Source organism: Beta vulgaris, chromosome 7 (genome assembly GCF_026745355.1).
Source record: "Beta vulgaris subsp. vulgaris cultivar EL10 chromosome 7, EL10.2, whole genome shotgun sequence".
NCBI lineage: Eukaryota > Viridiplantae > Streptophyta > Magnoliopsida > Caryophyllales > Amaranthaceae > Beta > Beta vulgaris.
The window spans coordinates 23,862,654-23,884,353 of NC_079208.1; the positions used below are offsets into that span (position 1 = coordinate 23,862,654).

General features: G+C 39.8%; 1 pseudogene; it reads left to right on the forward strand.

The window, feature by feature from the left end:
* The first annotated feature begins 12,829 nt into the window (after positions 1-12,829).
* On the forward strand, positions 12,830-12,943 carry LOC125492065 (small nucleolar RNA R71; annotated as a pseudogene).
* The last annotated feature ends 8,757 nt before the right edge of the window (positions 12,944-21,700 follow it).

The following is a 21,700-nucleotide window of genomic DNA, read 5'->3' on the forward strand; positions in this document are numbered from 1 at the left end:
GGCCAACCCGGGGTCCCTCATCGAAGGCTCTCCAGTCCCTCGACCCTAGAGTTGTGTCCTCATAACAGAAGGATCGCGACTTTACGTTCCCGGGTCAGGGTCGACCGCTAGTGGAGATCGTGACTCGGGGGCTCGTAGCAGTGATCTGTGCACTCTGGGGATAGGGGGATAAGGCGAAAAGGATACCCTCAGCGTCCGACCTGGAGCCTCCCTCCATTAACTGCGTGTGGTGTTCTGGGTCCATTATTCTCCCTCAAAATAGCGACTGCAGACCTACGCCCCAGAGCAGTGGGGATCATCAGCATGAGGTCTAAATATCGTCGGGGTCTGACCCGAAATCCTCCGAACCAGCTCGTGAAGAGACGCTCTCGGGTCGGGATTTCGTATTGAGGAGGATATTGCTCACCTAAGCAACAAGCCTATTACGGCTCGCAGGCTAAGTTGGAATTAACGTATCTGCGGGTGAAGTCCTAGTTTCAGGCAAGTTCCCCAAACCAACCGCATCCTGGATCGAGGATCCGGCTTCGAATATTTGGCACGGGGATAATTCTTTGGGCCCACAATTGGGCCCAATAAATATCTGAAGACACTTTCCCCAAGGCCTACGCCCTAGGCATCAAAAGGGTTGATAGGCTAAAGATGTATCACCTAATCAAAAATAACCTAAGGTCCACTAACTAGTAGTCAGGGAAGTCAGGATCGAATCCACAGGGCGAAGTTATATTATTGTATTTGAACTCTAATATTACACTAACAAAATCAGATGAATGGAGTTGTGTTACTAAACTAAACAATAGCAGAACTGAATATGGTGTAAATATATTAATAAAGTACTAGAATCATGGATCACTATGCATACAATTCAGGAAATCAGGGATAAATAATAACCTAGTAAGTCAACTGTCTATGGCACATGTAATTTCTCTCGAACATTACATCCCTCAAAGATCACCCAGCCGCTCAGGGTCACTTTGCCTAATAATTGAAAGCCTATACGGTATCTCTCCTCTCGAAGTAGATTCAGTATTGCAACAATAGAAATATAAATCAGGCCTAACTTATAATCCTAGCATGAAGAATCAATCAAAGGAAACAGTTGAAATACAAGATAATCAAACTAATCTATCAATCCCTCATTGCATACATAGATCTCCACAATTCTAGATATAGAATACTCACTCATAATCATGAAAACAATAACAAAATCATATAAAAACTCATACTTTGAAACATGGCAAATAACTAAGAAAATAATTAATTAACAATGGAAGAAATAACAAAGAAATAAAAAAGAAAGATTACCGAATTATATTGAACTATGAATAAGCAAAAGGTTTGATCTTGAACTGAAATCACAAAGCACTAAATTAAGGTTCTTGAAACACTCTCTAGAGAAAACTAATAATCAAAACAGAAGAGCTAATAATTCTGATTTTTCTATTTATACAAGCCCTAAAACAATAGCCAAGAAGTCTCGAAAAAAGGGCCCGTATCATTAAAAAACCGCGTCGTCAGTCGCCCGATCGGGCCAAGATGCCCGATGGATCGGCTCAAAACGAAAGAACAGACCAAATGTAGCGCCCGATGAGATCAGGCTGGCCCGCCCGATGGCATCGGGGGACCTATGAACATTGTAGGTTTGCTGCAGCTGGCAGGGGCGCCCGATGTCGGGCCAAGTCGCCCGATCGGGCGAGACACCGAATACGATTGGGCGTTCAACGCCCGATAGGGCCCGTAGTAGAAATTCATGAATTTGTTTCTTCGCCTGATCGGGCTGGTCCGCCCGATCCTGTCGGGCCGATCAGCTTAAGCTCGTTTCTTGTTCTTCCTTTGCTCAAAGTCCCGGAAGCAATCCTCGGGATCTAGAAACTCAGCTCAACCTCTCTAATCCAGTGTGCAATCATATAAAGTAGGTAATAGCTTCCAAAACCTACAATTCAATACAAACAGCAAACCACAACTAGATGGAGAGAGTTAGTACCAAATGGCTCCTAAGAGCACCATAACCATAACTTTTAGCATATAAATAGGGGAGAAATAATAACCATAACTTTTAGCATATAAATAGGGAACTCCCCCAAGCTAAACCTTTGCTTGCCCCTAAGCAAAGTACAACATGAATATGAATAGAATTTGCTTCACCCCTCAAAGTATGAAACTCAAACATTTTACCTCAAAAACCTTCAAGCAAGCAAAGTTCAAGTTCAGTTGATCAGATCACTTTTGACTACCAATCACTTAAGCAAATTGTCCGAAATAGCAAGCCATACATAACTTGCACATCTTGAAAAGGGATCACCAGGTGTCACTCCTCTCAATTTTTGTGGCGAGCATAAAGTGTGCCCGAACGCTCACCAACCCAACCATAATATCCCTTCCCTCTCACACTCTCATGTGTTTAGAAAAGGTAAAATATCGCTCATCCTACTCAAGTCGACTCGAATAACAAACTTAAACTTCAACTTTGGCACATTGACTCTGTATCATTCCAATAAACATTCAAACAAGTGCTCAAAAGGTCTTTCTGAGGGTTGTAATGGGGCTCGGGTAAAGGTATGGGAATTATTTGGGGAATGTGGTGGAAAAGCCCAGAAAAGGGGAGCAATCAACACTAGTAGAACTAGGTGTGGTAAAAACAACTTCCATGGTCTCAATCACATACCCAAAATAATGACCAACTTTAGATTTTTCGAACCAACCAACAATTGTCTCCTTGATAGTTTTCAGCAAAATGTATTGTTTTGATTTTTACTCTTTTTTTTTTTCATGACTCGTGACTTCTTGATTCTTTTCATGTGTTATTTTCTATTTTTTTTCTTTGTTTTCTTTTCTCTTATTCACTTCACCTCATGTCAATCATGGGCATATTATTTCCAATCAACCCGCAAAATTAACCACATAATATAGTACTAACCTAACGAATGCTCCCCAAATCTAGACTTGGGACAATAAACATTGAAAAGGCTCAAGGCATGTAATGTGGCTTGATATAGATCCAAAAATCATTAGGCTCAGCGGGTAGGAGGGAAATGATTCTTTTTTTAGAAAATTCTGAGGCCAAAAATCAAACAATTGAATGCCTCTATCACAGCATAATGTCATTAGAAATCAACGAGTACAATGCCAAAGTGAAGATAAGAATGATATGAGGAACTAACACACAAGGATAATTCGGACTGTAAATATGCATCCGAAGGCTCGAATGAATCCTTACAATGTAACCAGTTCAAGCATGCAGTTAAAGTAGGTGTTTTATCATCAAAATCTACTCAAGACCAAGGCAATCAAAGATCACATCACAACATCCCAATCACGAATGCCCGACTATCCAGTATAATGAGTTAAAGCATTTTTCAAGGCAAATTTTGGGGCACAGGGAAGCAATTAGACTATTCATGTTCAACTCGCATTTTTGGTATTTTTTCAGCAATATTTCATTTTTTTTTTTTGTTTTTGTTTTTATGAAAAAGAAAAAAAGAGAAACAATTAACTAATTAACTAACTTATCTAGCCTAAGAACATAGTAAAACTAGTCTATCTAAAAAGCAATAACAGTGAGAGTAGTACTTACAGAAGTCCTCCCCCAAGCTGAACGTGGCAATGACCGCATTGCAACCAGGGGAAGGAGAGACATGGATATCAGTCATCCATGTGCATATCTGCATCAGAAGATGAGGGGATGTCCTCGACATGGGGTGGACGACGGTGGTAGGTACGCTCAGGTATCGGGGGACGAGGGGCGGGAAAGTCAGAACCGGCAATGGGAAGGTGGTAGTGGGGTTGGCCAGGTTTGATTCTTGCCAGAGGGTTGGGCAGTGCAACAGAGGGCATGCCGTTAACTTGCCACTGGTATGTATCCCCACCCCGGTCCAACCAATGAAGGCGAGTGAAATAGGCATAGTCCAATAAGGTAGGTCCTAAGGCCGGCTGATAACGAGTCTCGCCAAAGTCGGGAATGGCCCTAGCAAAAAGAGTAACTAGCCCTCCGTTCACGATGGGACGAGAGGTCAACGTCCCATCGGCGCGCCGCTTAGGGTATGTGGTAGCGATACGCTCCATTTGGAGAGCAACATGATGAGGGATATTGTAGTGAAAACGGCGCGGAGTACCCCGATACATATAACTACCAATCAGATAAAGCTCATCCCCTCGAATGAGCTGACCTTCAACCCTCTCAAACAAAGTCTTGGACATAAAACGAACCCAAATTTTAAAAATGGGTTGGTGGATGTACCTTGCATGACAATGTTGAAGGGTGAAATCAGTTTCATCCCCTGTAATAGCATAGTAAATATCCCGGTGATGATAGTCAGGGGGGTGCCCAATCTCTCCCCGATTGAGGACACGGAGTATGCGAGCAAACTCCGGGAGGGTGAGGGTGAAGTCCCGATTTAAGAGCCGATAGGAAACATGAGAAATTGGTCCCGAGCGAGGGTGGGTCACTTTTAAACTACTGTAAAACTCATATACAAGCACGGGATATGTGTTAACATGAACGGTAAAAAGGGGTTCCATGCCAACATTTTTCATAAATTCTTTATATTCAGTGGCAATTCCCAATTTATCTAAAAGTTCGATGTCAAGGAAAGTTGTAGGGCTTACCTCGCGCCCCTTGAGGCGCTGAAATTGGTCTCTTTGTTCCTCTGTGGAGAAGATGACCTCCGGGAAGGTGTCATCTCGGGGGAATTCCGGTGGTGGTGGTGGTGGTTGTTGTTGTGAGCCCGTTGTACTTTTTCGTCGCCGTGTGAACATGATGCTTGAATGTGCAAAAGGGTGAAGCTTCAACTTACTCTCTAATGGGGAAAGAGAGGGGAAAACTTGTATCACTCAAATCCTCACTTTAATGGTGGAAAAGATGAAGAAGGAGATGGAGGGGAGAGATAGGGTGGGAGAAAAGTGAAGAAAGTAGAGTGAGAGATGAGTACAAGGTGATGGGAGAGAAAAATTGGTGAGAAATTGAAGGTGTGAGTGAGGGTCTTCAATGGTGGAAAGGGGATTTGGAGAAGAAGATGGGAGAATTTGGGGGTTAGGGTTTGGAGGAGAGAGAAAGTGTGAGAGGAAGTGAATAAAAACAGGGGGAAAAACCCCTTTAATCTCGCCAGCCGGATCCTGAGCCCGATGGGGAGTGTCGTGCGCGCCCGATCACATCGGGCATCTGCCAGTATTTTCATGATTTTGTTGCGGGCCCGATCCGGTGTCCCATGCCCGATCGGGCGATTTTTTAGTCTTCCCAGTTCTGGTTGCGGCCCCGATCGGGCGTAGTCGCCCGACCCGATCGGGCGTAGTCCCCCGACCCGATCGAGCGTCTGTCAATTCCTTGATTTTTGTCGTAATTTGAGTTGACGGAACTTCGCCCGATCGGGCATACATGCCCGATCCCATCGAGCGCCTGCCTTATTCATGAATTTCATGTTTCCGTTGCGCGCCCGATCGGGAAACCTCGCCCGATGGCCTCGGGCTATGCCCAGTAAGCAATTGCTCGTATTTTTGAATGAACTTTTCCAGTGGTAAGCAATCCTGCACACATGTAACTTGAAGAGGAATATCAGTACCCTCTACTCTCTCACCAAACTACAAAATTAGCAAAGTAAAAAAATAAAAATCAGAAAAAACTACGAAAGAAAGGAAAGAAATCGGGTTGCCTCCCGATTAGCGTGGTTTATAAAGGTCCCGCACGACCATAATGCTTCATCCCTCAAACAGAAGGGGATGGGGGTTGAAGGTATAACTCCTCCACAGACCCAACAGGGATTCCCGTATAGTACAACTTCAGACGTTGTCCATTAACTTTGAACTTCTCACCTGTTGCATTCATCACCTCAATAGAACCAAACTTGTTAGTGTTAGTGACAGAAAAGGGACTAGACCACCTAGACTTCAACAAATCTTTAGTCTAGAGTTGTACAATAAAACCTTGTCACCAATATTGAACTCCCTGCTCAGAATTTTCTTATCATGTCATCTCTTAGTGCGCTCTTTGTAGAGACGCGAACTATCATAAGCATTGAGTCTAAGTTCATCAAGCTCATTGATTTGCAATAAACGCTTTTCTCCTGCTAATTTAGCATCAAGGTTCAACTCTTTAACCGCCCAAAAAGCCTTATACTCTAGTTCGACAGGTAGGTGGCATGCTTTTCCATAGACTAGTCGATAAGGGGTGGTACCAATAGGGGTCTTAAAAGCAGTTCTATAAGCCCATAAGGTGTCATCTAACTTATCACTCCAATCTTTTCTAGATTTAGCTACCACTTTCTCCAAAATAGACTTTATTTCACGGTTAGACACTTCTACTTGCCCACTTGTCTGAGGATGGTATGCTAGGCCAGTCCTATGGTAGACACCATACTTTTTGAGTAGGGCTTCAAAGGTTCTTTTGTGAAAGTGAGATCCACCATCACTAATGACCATCTTGGTACCCCAAACCGTGGAAAGATAATCTTTTTGAACATTTTCATGACAACCTTAGAGTTATTGGTTGGTGATGCAATAGCTTCTACCCACTTAGAATACATAGTCAACAGCAACAAGTATGAAATTGTTGCCTGAGGAAGAGGGAAAAGGACCCATAAAATCAATACCCCAACATCAAATAGTTCAACTCCAGGATGGGGGTTTGGGGCATCTCATGTCTACGGGAAATATTTCTTGTTCGTTGGCATGCATCACAAGACTTAACAAAAGTACTAGCATCATGAAATTGAGTCGGCCAATAAAAACCAGATTGGAGTACCTTTGCTACTGTTTTGGAGGGCCCAGCATGGCCTCCACATGGAAGGGAGTGAGAGTGCTTCAGAATTTCATGCACCTCCCACTCTGGGATACATCGCCTATAGATGGTGACAGCACAGAGCTTGTAAAGAAGAGGGTCATCCCAAAAGTATTGTTTGACATTATGGAGAAATTTCTTTCTCTGCTGGTAGCTCAGCTCTGGAGGGGTTTGTCCACTCACACAAAAGTTGGCGAAGTCCGCATACCACGGGGTAACAGAAGTGACTGCCAGGAGCTTATCATCAGGAAAGGAGTCATCAATGGGTAGGCCTTCTTCCATATCTTCATACTGCAATCGGGACAAATGGTCAGCCACTACATTTTCTGCACCCTTTTTATCTCTGATCTCCAAGTCGAATTCTTGGAGCAGCAAAATCCACCGAATGAGTCGAGGCTTGGCCTCCTTTTTGGCTAGGAGGTACTTCAATGCAGCATGATCGGTGTAGACAATGACTTTAGACCCAAGCAGATAGGTCCTGAACTTGTCCAGTGCATAGACCACAGCTAGAAGCTCTTTCTTCCGTGGTGGCATAATTAACTTGAGCTTCATCGAGTGTCTTGCTAGCATAGTAGATGGCATGGAGGATGTTGTCTTTCCTCTGACCAAGGACAGCTCCCACAGCATAATCACTGCATCACACATAATCTCAAATGGAGGGTCCAATCTGGAGATCGGATGATAGGAGCAGTAATCAGAGCTTGCTTGATCCTGTTAAAAGACACTAGACACTCATCAGTAAACAGGAAAGGGGGATCCTTGAGGAGCAATTGAGTAAGTGGTTTAGCAATTTTAGAGAAGTCCTTGATAAAGCGGCGATAAAATCCCGCATGACCAAGAAAACCTCTAACACCCTTAACATTCACAGGAGGGGTAATTGCTCAATCACTTGAATTTTTGCTTTGTCCACCTGGATGCCTCGTTCAGAAATAATATGACCAAGTACCACTCCTTCAGTAACCATGAAGTGACACTTTTCCTAGTTCAATACAAGGTGGACATCCTCACATCTTTTCAGTACTTTAGCAGATTCAGCAAACATGCATCAAAATCAATGCCATAACACTAAAGTCATCCATAAATACTTCCATGATGGACTCAATAAATCAGAAAATATGGCCATCATACAACGTTGGAAGTAGCAAGGGCATTACATAGGCCAAAGGGCATCCTTCGATATGCAAAGGTACCATAAGGACATGTAAAGGTGGTCTTCTCCTGGTCATCTGGGTGGATAGGGATTTGGAAGAAACCAGAATAGCCATCTAGATAACAAAAATGAGAATGACAAGCTAGACGTTCCAACATCTGATCAATGAAGGGAAGGGGAAAATGGTCTTTCTTAGTGGCAACATTTAATTTCCTATAATCAATGCACATACGCCACCCGTAACTACTCTTGTAGCAATTAATTCATTTTTTCATTTTTAACTACAGTAGTACCCCCTTTTTAGGAACCACTTGAACTGGACTCACCCACTTAGAATCAGAAATAGGATAGATAATCCCAGCATCAAGCAATTTCATAACCTCTTTTTTGACAACTTCCTGCATATTCGGGTTCAAACGACGCTGACCTTGTATACTAGGACGATGATCATCCTCAAGATGAATTTTATGCATGCAAAAGTCAGGGCTTATGCCTTTCAAATCATCAATATTATATCCAATGGCCTTTTTATGTTGTCGCAAAACAGACAAAAGTTGGGACATTTGACCATCATTTAATGCAGCACTAACAATCACAGGGCAATTTTCAGATTCATCCAGAAAAGCATATCGCAGAGAAGGGGGAAGGGGTTTCAGTTCAGGTTTCTTTACCTCTACCGGTTGAGTAGCACATACTAACCGTTCATCCTCGTGAGTGGTGATACCGTCAAGCTCGACATAGGTAAAAGCTGCTTCCCAAGCATCCACTTCAGTAGTCCGGATAATATCATCACCTGTGGAAGAGGTAAAACAAAGCAAAGCCTCCAGAGGATCCCGCAGAAGGGATTGAGGCATGTCATCATTAACCAGCACATCAATGACATCTATTCTTATAACAGGCTTCCTCTAGCATGCATGGGACTTTTCAAAGCATTGGTAAAACTAAAAGTCACCTTATCATCCCCCATAGTCAAAGTCAATTTCCCATTTTTAATCTATGACAGCTCCAGCAGTATGAAGGAATGGTCTCCCTAAAATGATTGGGATTTGAGTATCCTCTTCCATGTCAAGCACAACAAAATCCACAGGAATATAAAATTTACCTACCCTCACAGGAACGTCCTCTAAGATACCTAGGGGGTATTTAACAGAACGGTCAGCCATTTGAAGAGTAATGTTGGTACATTTTAAATCTCCCATGTCAAGCTTTTTGCAAACAGTCAGGGCAATGCCACTAACACTAGCACCTAAATCACATAAGGCTTTGTCAATAAAAATGGTGCCAATATTACAAGGGATGGAGAAACTCCCCGGATCTTTCAATTTAGGAGGGGATTGATTTTGCAAAAGAGCACTACATTCTTCAGTAGAAGCAACAGTTTCTACTGCATTGAAGGCTCTCTTCCTAGTCAAAATTTCCTTCAAAAATGTAGCATATGCAGGTACTTGAGTAATAGTTCAGTAAATGGGACAGTTACCTGAAGATTTTCACTACCTCCATAAACTTACCAAGTTGGTGATCCAGCTTATTCTTTGATAGACGAGTGGGGAATGGTACCTTTATGCAGGAGTGGTAGATGAATTTTTTTCAGGTACTATCTGCTTCTCTGCATTTATGTTGGTGGTAGCCTCAGGAGCTGGCGAAGTTTCAGTGACGCCTGCATTTTTCTCTGGCTCAACCGGACCATCCTTAGGTAGTGGGGGACCATCATAATGTGTTCCACTCCTAAGAGTGATGGCATTGGCAGTGTCCCTTGGTTGCATTGATTGTGAAGGTAAGGCCCCAGTTGTGCCCAGATATTCCACAAGCATCACATATATGCACATTATAGATAGAAGCACTAGCCATCGCATTAACACTCATGTGTGAGGAATCATTACCTAACTTCAAGGAATCAATCTTTTGAGTTAAAGCAGCTAGTTGCCCAGACAATAAGGAAATGGCTTCAACATCATGTTTGCCTCCCTTTTTCAAAGAAGAACGAATAGTAGATGCTTGATCAGATGCTAGCTTCTCCAAAAGTTCATACCCTTCCTCAATTGCTTTATCCATGAAGAAATCACCAGATGCTCCATCAATTACTTGTCGTGTAACATCCCGTCCAAAACCAAGAAGAACATAGCCTTAAGATAAGGAAATAGTTATAAATAATGGCAGCGGGAGACATATATGCTACTCTAAGAAATAGAATATGAACTATAAATAGAACTAGCCAACATAAGTAAAAGTCAACTCCAATATATATAAAAAGGGAAAATGAGGTCCCATACCCTCTTCTCCAATAAGTCTCAAAAGAGTCATACGACCACCAAAGAAATCCTCAAAAACAGAGTAATTATAGCTAAGATAACTGAAATCCGTAGTTCCAAAATATAAGTCAAAACTAGAAGTAGCTACTCATAACCAACTAAGTAACTAGTCCTAAGTCCAGCTTTGAAATGCTCATCCTCTATGACAAGCTCCACTTCTTCGCTCACACGGGTAAAACACACAACCCCGATCCAAACTAAGACCACTCTAAACAGCGCCACCATATGCACAAAGATACAACAATTTCCACAATCAGTGGGGAGTAACTAGCAGTTCTCCCAGCTCAAATTAGAAACAGATAAGAACTTAAAAAATTAGAAACAACATCAGAAAATACAATATCAACCACCATACTTACCAAGAGGTACAACGATCATAACGTCAACCTAAACACTCTACTAACGCAACCAATCCCCGTCAACCATGCAACAAAAGCGGTCAACGAGCTCAAACACAACAGACCATACCGTCTGTGAGTAGACTCATTGGACCATGCCGCCCAAGGCCTATGTTGCATATTCGAGGAACCATACCGCCCTTTTCGAATAGCCTGCATATTTGAGGAACCATACAGCCCTTTTCGAATAGCTATATTACTACGGATCATACCACCCATACGAAACCAATGGACCATACCGCCCAAGGTTAAGTAACCCAAATCCTAGGACCATAAGGCCCTTAGGATAACAACTCAAGTTCCTAGAACCATACCGTTCTTAGGATTTCCTAATGAAGACCTCTAGAACCATACCATTCCTAGAGTGACACTATCCAACAACGTGCAAGCATACATGACAAGCACACATCAATCAAATCCAACCGTCAATATGAACAAGTTATGAGCATAACTCAACCAATCTTACCCATCAAGGTTCCATCATGAGTTTGCATAGCCAACACGAACAACCGGCACGTTTCAAGACTCAAAACCAAAAGTTACTCGTCACATATGGACACATACCCGTAATGTAACACTTAAAACACCCAAGGATTACTCAAACATCCTTAGCATACTTACCTAAGACCAACCAAGCAAAGACACACAAGTTGTAAGCCAAAAAGGAAATAAAAACACAGCAGCACGACCTAGGGGACAGCCCACCCGTCGCGAGGTGCGACGAGCATCGCGGGTCGCGACTGCCAGCCGTCGCGAGTCGCGAGCAGCCTTCTGCCGTGGCTTGCGAGCTTCATTTCGCTCGCCCACGGAAGCTCCTCCGAGGCTTGCTCTAGCCATCAACGCCTATTCTAACCTCCCTTTACACCCACACTCACACCAAACACCCTCGTATCATCCATGACTCACCAACAACAACAACGATAACATACTCCATCAACAACAACAATGACAATAACAACAACAACCTACTCCAACACCAACAACAACGACAATAACAACAACAAACAACTCCAACACCAACAACAACGACAATAACAACAACAACAACTCCAACACCAACAACCACGCCAATAACAATAACAAACTCCATCAATCACCACAATAACACCCAAGAGTCCAAGACACAAGCAAGCAATTCAACCCAAAAGCACAACCACAACATTTTAAGCGAAGCAACAATTTGACAAGTGCTAACAACAATTTTGTAGTAGTATTTCCAACCACGAATCAACATCAACAACTATGAAACTACAAGAAACTTTAACCATACAATCTTCTAAGTTCCACCTAACCTGATACTACGTTCTCTAACGCATTTCTAACAACCTAAGTTCAATATCTATACTCTACCGAACTAGAATAATGCTAGTTACCTTTTTCATGGGAAGATTCACAGTAGAAAGGTTCCAAGTACTCTAGAAGTCTTGTGAAATATCACCACTTTCGCCTCCTATGAACACAATCGCAACGAACTCAACACGCGCTTGAAACCGGTGCAAATATGGCTTGACATCAAGTAACAAATAACTGATTTTTATGTGAAAAATGTGGATGAAGAACAAAAGCTCTTCCTCTCCCTTTTTCCTTGAAAATGGCGTGGGAAAATGGAGTAACAAGGAAGAGTTTTTCTGATTTTTATTTTCAGAAAAGAAGATGGAAGGATGATGATTAAAAGGGGCATTAAGCAAGGTAAATGAAGAGATTGACCTTTGGTTATCGCAACGTTACAAAGGGTCAAATAATCTGTCCAAACTCTTCGTATAACATGGCACAATATCAGAATTTTCGGACCTCCCTAAACAAATAATATAATGTACGAAAGATAATACTAGTACAATGTACGTTTCAGGCACCAAGTAAAACGTTCAAAAATAATATCACATTATACACTCGGCACACGCAAAAGTACTACATTGTCCGTTTCATAAAAAACAATGCAGACAACTATATTATACGACTAACACAATGCCACATAAATAAGACGTACATTATAACCTCTGCACAAAGTTAATTAAAATAATGTAGGTGTAAAAATATATATACATAAACATATATACTTTCCGAAAATAATTTAATAGAAATATAATTTATCACATCAGATAATAATAATTAACACGTGAAAGTTTCAGAGAAATTTCGGGGTGTTACACGTCGTGTATCTGCATCAACTCTAGTGTAGAAAATCTGACACAAGTACCACTGGTCCAACCCATGATGAGGACATAGACGCTGCAGATCCTTGAACCGCTCCCAAGCTTCATACAGAGACTCACCAGGATCTTGGGTGAAAGTAACTATGGCATGTCTCATATCTGCAGTTTTCTGGTAAGGGTACCACTTGATAAGAAAAATCTTGGAAAGTTCTGGCCAGATGGTGATGGTGGAAGGCAGCTTATTATACCCGAACAAAGCTTTATCGCGCAGAGAGAAACCAAATAGGAGGAGTTTCATCTCATCAAGAGTAAGACCAGCTTGCTTCTGAGTAGCACAACACTGTAAAAATCTCTGCAGGTGCTGATTTGGGTCTTCAGATGGTAACCCAGCAAACTGATTGTTCTGAACCATATTCAGGAACATGAGACTTGATCTCAAAATTTGTAGCAGCAATAGTGGTCATCCGTACCCCAGTGTGCACGTTATCAGGAGATGGTTGTGCATAGTCTCTGAAGGTTCGAGTAACATTCTCACCCATGTTGAGAGTAATAGGTGAGGTGGGAGATTCTTGGTGTGGGGATGATGGTAGAGAAGGTGTCTTTTGGGAGGGTGTCCCTGCAGATAGCTTAGCTTGTTTAGTTTTCTTTCGGAGTCTACGAGCGGTCTTTTCAATCTCCGGATCGAACGGGATGAGATTTGGGGATTTCAATTTCCTGCTCATACATAAAACAAAAGTGAGATGCTCCTAAGATCAGGTGTTCTTCAGAGTAGAGGTTAGTTTAATACTATAATTCAGATAAAATAAAATAAATTGTCTCCTCGGCAACGGCGCCAAAATTTGATAAGCTAAAGTCGTATCACCTAATCAAAAATAACCTAAGGTCCACTAACTAGTAGTCAGGAAAGTCAGGATCGAATCGACGGGGAGAAGTTATATTATTGTATCTGAACTCTAATATTACACTAACAAAATCAGATGAATGGAGTTGTGTTACTAAACTTAACAATAGCAGAACTGAATATGAAGGTGTAAATATATTAATAAAGCACTAGAATCATGGATCACTATGCATACAATTCAGGAAATCAGGGATAAATAATAACCACCTAGTAAGTCAACTGTCTAGGGCACATGTAATTTCTCTCGAACATTACCTCCCTCAAAGATCACCCAGCCGCTCTCGCATAGTCGAGGGTCACTTTGCCTAATAATTGAAAGCCTATACAATATCTCTCCTCTCGAAGTAGATTCAGTATTGCAACAATAGAAATATAAATCAGGCCTAACTTATAATTCTAGCATGAAGAATCAATCAAAGGAAACAGTTGAAATACAAGATAATCAAACTAATCTATCAATCCCTCATTGCATACATAGATCTCCACAATTATAGATATAGGACTACTCACTCATAATCATGAAAACAATAACAAAAATCATATAAAAACTCATACTTTGAAACATGGCAAATAACTAAGAAAATAATCTAATTAATAATGGAAGAAATAACAAAGAAATAATGCAGAAAGATTACCGAATTATATTGAACTATGAATAAGCAAAAGGTTTCATCTTAAATTGAAATCACAAAGCACTAAATTAAGGTTCTTGAAACACTCTATAGAGAAAACTAATAATCAAAACCAAGGTGAAAGCTAATAATTCTGATTTTTCTATTTATACAAGCCCTAAAACCATAGCCAAGAGTCTCGAAAAAAGGGATCTCTCAAGTAATTCAAATCAAAATTCTTTTCTTTTTGCAATCAACATTAATTTCCAACAAAGCATCAAATTATCCAGCAAACAAAGAAATAATCTACAAAGTAAACGAAGAATAAGACTCGTGCACTAAAATTAACAACAGAAATAAACAATCCGCATTGAACAAACAACAAAAGTTAGGATTTTTCGTTTGCTAAGAATTCGAAATTCGTACCTTCAATAATTATTAGGTTAACGATATGATAGAAAATGAGCAATGTCGAAAATCATAGATGTAAACAGAGAAGGCGAGGAGGCAGAGGAGAGAGAAAGAAATTTTTTCATCAAGAAGAGAAAAGTAACCACGTCCATCGCGGTCCACGATATGGCGGTTCATGTTCGTGATTGTTGGTATTTTAGTATTCGTGGGTCGTTGGTGTTTTAGGGTTTGTGTGAGAAGATCCGCCATGGTTTCATTGAGAGAGGAGAGAGGAGAGGAGTTAGGCTGAAGAATGGGAGAAAAGTGGGCCGAAACTAAGTCAGGGAAAGACTAGATGAGTGAGGAAATGAGTGGTAGAAAGCCCAGACCACTAACTGATCCGGTCGTTTTTCCAACCAGGTCATTTGTGGTTAACAGATCCGGTTGGCAATAAACCAGATCAGTTTGTTTGTTTCATTTAGTGTTTTTCTACTAGTGCTAGGAGATTGGAAAATAAATTAACAAGGTAAATAAAGGAAATAAATCAAGCGTAAAGAAACTAGGAATTAGGGGATTCACCAATAATCAATCCAAGAATCCAATCATCAAGACCATGAGGAAACAAATGGGGGAACGCAAGGGGTATCAATGTACATAAGAACTCTAATTACTCTCTCGCGCTAATTAGAGAAGCCTAACTAGTCGACCTATTCTCATGGCATGAACAACTAATCTTGTCAAATGAAGAAAAACATGATTAATCAAGCTTCCCTACACTAGAAAATACCTATTTTCATGAAAATCCTAGTATAGCAACCAAACTTAGTATATCCCTAACTTCATCTCTCGATCCTTCACTAGGGATTCCAAATATGCAAGTCCAGTGGTTATCAATCACCTAACAAACCAAATCAAGCAAGTTTATTTAACAAGTTTAACTGCAAGGCTACATCCCGTCCCCTAGTAAGAAACTACTCGGAATTCATGGAAATAAAGCAACCCGAAAAATGAAATATCTTCATCACCATAACCATGGAGGAAAAATAAAAGGGGGAAAATAATCAACTAATAAAAACGAATCTAATCAAACAAAGCATGAACTAAACAAGATTAGAGATCAAGGAAATAAAATAAACAAAAATTAACAACTTTTAATCTTGCATAAATCCGAAAAGGGAGTTCAAAACCTTCAAACCTCAACTTTCTCTTTCCTAGAGTTCTAAAACATTAATGCCAAAATACAAATGTAAATGATAGCTTAACCTAAAATGAGAGGAGTTTGCCTCTTATAGTTCTAAAATAAACTAAACACGATTACAATAAAACCCCCATACATAAAGAAGTTAAGAAAAGAATGTTTCTTGAAAACCCAGCCGGAGATGGTGGGAGCCGGAGTTTTCTCTAAGATTGGTATGAGATTTGGATACAACAACTTCGTATTGCAGAGAATGATATTCCCAGGACGGCCTTCAAAATTCATTGTGGGTACTATGAGTTTGCTGTTATGCCCTTTGGGTTGACTAATGCTCCAGCGTGTTCATGGACTTGATGAATCAAAATTTTGAGGCCAGGTGTAGTGTCTTTTGTTGTCTATGTTATGTGTTTTGAGAAAATTATATGATTAGGTTAAGTAGAAGAATTTCAAACGAGATCTCTATGAATGAGATGTCTGGAATCCTATACCGAAAATTTGCCCCTTTTGTTTTCTTTGCTCCTCGATTTTGATATTGAGTTGAAGTGGTGATACAAAAGTTGATGGTAGAATTGAGGTTTGATGTCTTATATCTTAAGATTTTGAGATTTTGGTTTTATTTAAATTATTATTTTCAAGTTTCGAGGACGAAACTTTAAATAAGGGCGGTAGTATGTAATAGCCCTGTTTTTAAGAGTGTTTATTTAAACGTTAAATATATTTATTAAGTTAATTATGTTTCGAAATTCTTATTTTATTTCAGTTGTGGAGCATGAATTTTATTTGTGGTATTGTAAAATATTTATTTACGTAATTTTATAATTATCGTTAGTAATTTATATATTGATTTTTATGTGCAACTAGTTAAGTTGTATTTTGCCTGAAATAGAAACCCAAAACCTCCTCTTTCTTTTGGTTGTCGGTCAAGTGAGGATTAAACCTCAAAATCCTCAAACCTTCTATTTCTTTCTTCTTCGAGAAACCCCAAACCCCAATTGATGAAACCTTATTCTCCGTGAAAGAAAAATTGAAACCCCAAATCCTTAATTTTTCTCTCGTCCCCTACGTCCTCTTTCGTCGGAATCCGATTGTTTCATCGCCGGTGACGCGCGTTGTCTTGGCCTTGCTACTCGTCGGAGCTGTACATGTGGTGCTGCTCGCAAGCCACCACACTGTTGTTATTGTTGTTATTACCCCTAATTTTTCTCCCTCCTTGTTGTTCTCGTCGGTGTCCCCAGTTCGTTGGACCTGCTGCTGCTCGTCAATGCACTGCTATCGTCAGTGCTCTGCCGCTGTGTACCGAATCCTCGAAACCCCCTTGGTTCCTCTGTTCTTCGTTGCTACATGGATGGCAGAAGTATAAAGTTTTGTACCTCTTGTTTCTATATCTGATTTCTTCTTTGTTTTCTTTTGGGGAAAAGTTAATCTATTCTATTTTAAAGTTAGATTTAAGTTAGCTTGAAACATTAGGTTTATTTCAAATAACTTAGCTGTTGGGGAGTTTTTGTTGTTGTTGTTTGTGATGTTGTTATGTTGTTCTTGTTGTTGTTAGCGTTGTTGTCGTTGTTGTTGTTGTTATAGTTGTGGTGGCTGTTATGGAGTAATTGTGGTTATTGTGGTGGAGTTGTTATGTTATTGTTGTGTTGATGTTGTGTTGTTGGAGTTGATATATTCGAAGATAAGTTTAGAAGTTATATAGAATTAGTTAGTTTCTATTTTGGAGATTTAATTTAAATTAATTCTCATTTAGTGAAGATCCTATTGATTATTATTGTCGTTGTGAGGTCATTATTAGAGGATTGTTGTGGAATTCAAGAGACTTGATGGAGTTGTGAAGTTTTCAAAGTCTTTATATGTCGGAGCTACATAATGGATTGCATATGAGGTAACTTTTATGTTCAGTAAAATAATTTACTCATGCCCTTCTGTGTGGATCTATGTTTTTGATCTTTAAGTTCGTACTATGGCCATAGTTATGAATGTGATGTTATGAGTTGATTCTGGAAATGTTATTTGATGAATACGAATATGCAAATGTTTTGCTGGCGTAGTTTATGAACTGAAATTAGAAAATGGGCGAGGTATGGGTGGTGGATGGTTACTCTTTTGACCTGATACGGTCGGCTACGCTCCAGAACGAACCTTAGGGATAGTATTGCTGGGCTCCATAATGAAACTTGGTGGCAACGTTTTTCCAAAGCCTGCATTTGCCATTAAATTTTTTAAGAGAGTGAGCTATGCTAGCGTTGTAATAAGATGAAAATGATTTGAGAAATAAAATGTTTATAATGGGTTGAAGTAAAGGTTACGAGTTTTCCACTCATTTTGGAATTTGTTTGTTTTGTATTTCTTCTTTGAATTTACAGGTTTGGTATCAGGAGCTCGAGAATGGAAGTGAAGCAAGATTATGATGTTGTCCTAGATTAAGGATTGAGTTTGTATCTAGATAGTTGATTTGAGAATAGCTATTGATTTCGTTGTATATAATATTTCGGAATATTAGTCGAGATATTGGTGTAATTAAGGATTCTTTTTCCGCTGCGAGTAAATATTTCATTCGAGGCTTATTAAGCATTGATTGTGATTAGTGAATCTTAAGTGTGATTAGATAGCAGCTCGGAAATCGGGATGTTACAAGTGTTGTATGTAATTTTCAAAGTAAGACATAGGAATATATTATTGGATGATTAAAAAGATTAAGCCATATGGAATTCTGAATTTCCAAGATTGATGGCAATAGACATTTTCCACTTATCTAATGATGTAAGATTGGATTTTATTTTATGAGAATTCATACGACGATATTGGGATTCGTATCTATTTGTGCACGTGCTTTGAATATCTATTTGAGGGATTATAAAATGATTCACATTACTAAAATCATAAAGTTGAAACACGACAAAAAAACCATGAATCACACAAAAACTTTGGAGAATCAAAAATAAATATTAGTTCTCTCTAGATGCTCTCTAGGCGCACGTTAAGGTGAGCTTCCTATTGTGCACGTGATGGTAAAAATGGGATGGAAGAAGAAAACTGCCGGTGTAGGAGAGGTGGCACAGGGTTCTGGTAGGTCAAACAAAGTTATGATTAGCATCCCAAAGAAGGTTGTTGGTGCAGAGTACATTTAATCCAATGGATTGAACGAATCCAGTGAATCAAGCGTCTCTGATTCTGGTGGTGCCGGAGATTGGGGCTAAACTTGTTGCAAAGAGTCAAAACTTTTGTAAAGGCATGACACAAAGTAAAATCTCTGAGAAAGGTATGGGATTAAACTTTGTTGCTCCTATTGTTGTTAATGGTGAAAATGTAGCGAAACTAGATAAACACGATGTGGAACAAATGACTGAATATTGGATGAACTCTTTGATAGTTTATGTTATAGGGAAAATTCCTAGTCTTATGGCATTAACTAATTGTCTGTCCTAATGGGCACCTAAAACTGAACCTAAGATATTGAAGCATGATGAGGGGTATTTTGTTGTTAAAATGGATTTAAAAGAGGATAGGGGTGTTATTCTTTACTCCGAGCCTTGATAAGTGCGTTTCTAACGCACTTTATGACCTCCTTTTGGTTTATTTTGGTCCTCCTTATTCTATTTTATCCCTTCTTTTCTCCTCATTTCCCTTTCTACTTCCTCACTTGATCATTGATTGATCATAGTGACTTTTTTGCTAGATTTTCGATCTATTTTGATCGAATTTCTAGTACATACGCTTTCACCAGGTCTTCTCGTGTTTTTATTACAGGTATGCCCTTTTCGGGGCCGAATATTGCGAGATACAACTTAAGGGGAAGAGCGAGAGACATCGAGGTAGCTTGTGGTGCGTTTGGAGGCCCCCGCACACGATTGTGCGCCCGCAAATGCTACTGGTGCGTCCGCACCATCAGCCAATTCAGAAGAAAAATACAGACAACATTGGTGCGCCTGCACCAACTACCGGTGCACCCACACCATCTGACGCATGATTTCACCTTGAGGCAGAAGAGTCAGGTGCGCCCGCACCTGACATATGGTGCGGTCGCACCTCCGTATGCCCACACCATGCGTTTCCAGAAAGAAATCGAGGCTTCATTAAACTGTAGTTTTGTTTAGTTTGGGGACTTACGTTTTATTCTAGTTCCTAGAGAATATTTTAGGGTTACACTAGAGAGAAAACACTTGAGTTTCGATTGAGAATTGAGATTAGTGATCATAGTTTGTGATTCCATTAACATTAATGGAACTTTTCATTGAATTTTAATTAAAAGCTTCGGTTTTTATTTCATTCTCTTAGTGTTTGTTCTTGCTTTTAGTTTATTTTAGATCTTCATTCTCTTAGTTTCATAATTGTGATTTCTATTAGTTTAATATTTTCTTAATCATGTTTAGCCTTAGATTAGTCATAGATTTTATGTTTAATTGCTTAAACTCCATGATTAGCGAGTAGTTTCATATCTAGGGTTAGGGTGAAAGTATGAAATAGGGTTTTAAATGTGTTGTTGATGTGATTGTGATGTTTTAAAGAAGTTTATGCATTGATCTTGGTGTTTTGAGACCTTAGAATAGATATGGATCACATTTATACTTTGGTATTTTGATTTCAAATGTTCTTAAATCGAATTTTGAACTCTTTTATCATCCTCAAGAATCAACTTAATTTCTAGGCCAAGATATTGGGTAGAAATTAAGGGGATCCTTCATTAGGGGTTTTCCGAACTTATTGAATCTCTTAATCAATTAACTAAAGACCATTCGAGAGAGGATTTAGTTGATTGATTAAGTGATTACTCTTGAGGACCATTCGAGAGAGGACTCGAGTACTTTAGAGGAAAACTAAACCTTGCATAATCGTCTTCGTTGCTTCACAATCGCATTAACAATCATTATCCGTTCTTATTATACTAGTAACCTTAACTCTAGTGTCTTATTATTTGATATTTAAACTCTTGTTATTTGCTAGTTCTAGTCTTTAGCTAGTCATAATTGTTACCAAAACTTTTCAAACCCCCAAATACCATTCAATTACGTAATCTGGACTTGGTAAACTTTAATTGATCCCAATTTCCCTGTGGATCAACCCTCGACTTGCCCTTATTATTTTCTTAGTAATTGCGCGTTAGGTTTTATAAATATTGTTTGAAAAGCGATTTTTGGTGCCTTAACGACACACTAAAAACCTCTTATCAAAATGGCGTCGTTGCCGGGGAAATTGTGCTATTAATTGAAGTTTATTTTAGTTTAGTTTGCTGAGTTGATTTTTCTTTTATTTTCTTTTTGACCGTGGTTGTTATTTGCTAATCCGCTGCTTAACTTTGTTGTGTTACATGAGAAGAAGAGCTCACGGTTCACCCACTTTGCCTTTAGATCCTGATATAGACCGTACATTGCGAAAGCTTCGGAAGAATTTGGAAAATTTGACTTTGGGTTCCGAGCCATCTTCACCAGTCTCAAGTACATCAAGTGAAGTTGAATTAGAAATGGGTGAAGCAAATCCGTAACTTTTTAGGGATTTCGGAAATCCGGGGTCCTATGTTCTTCAAGGTGGTATTCGACTCCCCACCACCATTACAAATCTCAGCATTCACCCTCAGTATACTCGGATGGTGAAAGCAAAGCAATTTTATGGGGGGTCGAAGGAAGATCCTCTTGACCATCTCGACAGGTTTCTTGAGATCTGTGCTATGATAACAACAAATGATATCTCCCCTGATTATTATTTGTTCCGATCCTCTCTTATCGAAAAGGCAAAGTCATGGCTCAAGAGCTTGCCTGCTAATTCCCTCACTACATGGGAAGAAGTCACAATGGCCTTCTTGAAGAAATACTTCCCAGGCTAGAAGACTGCG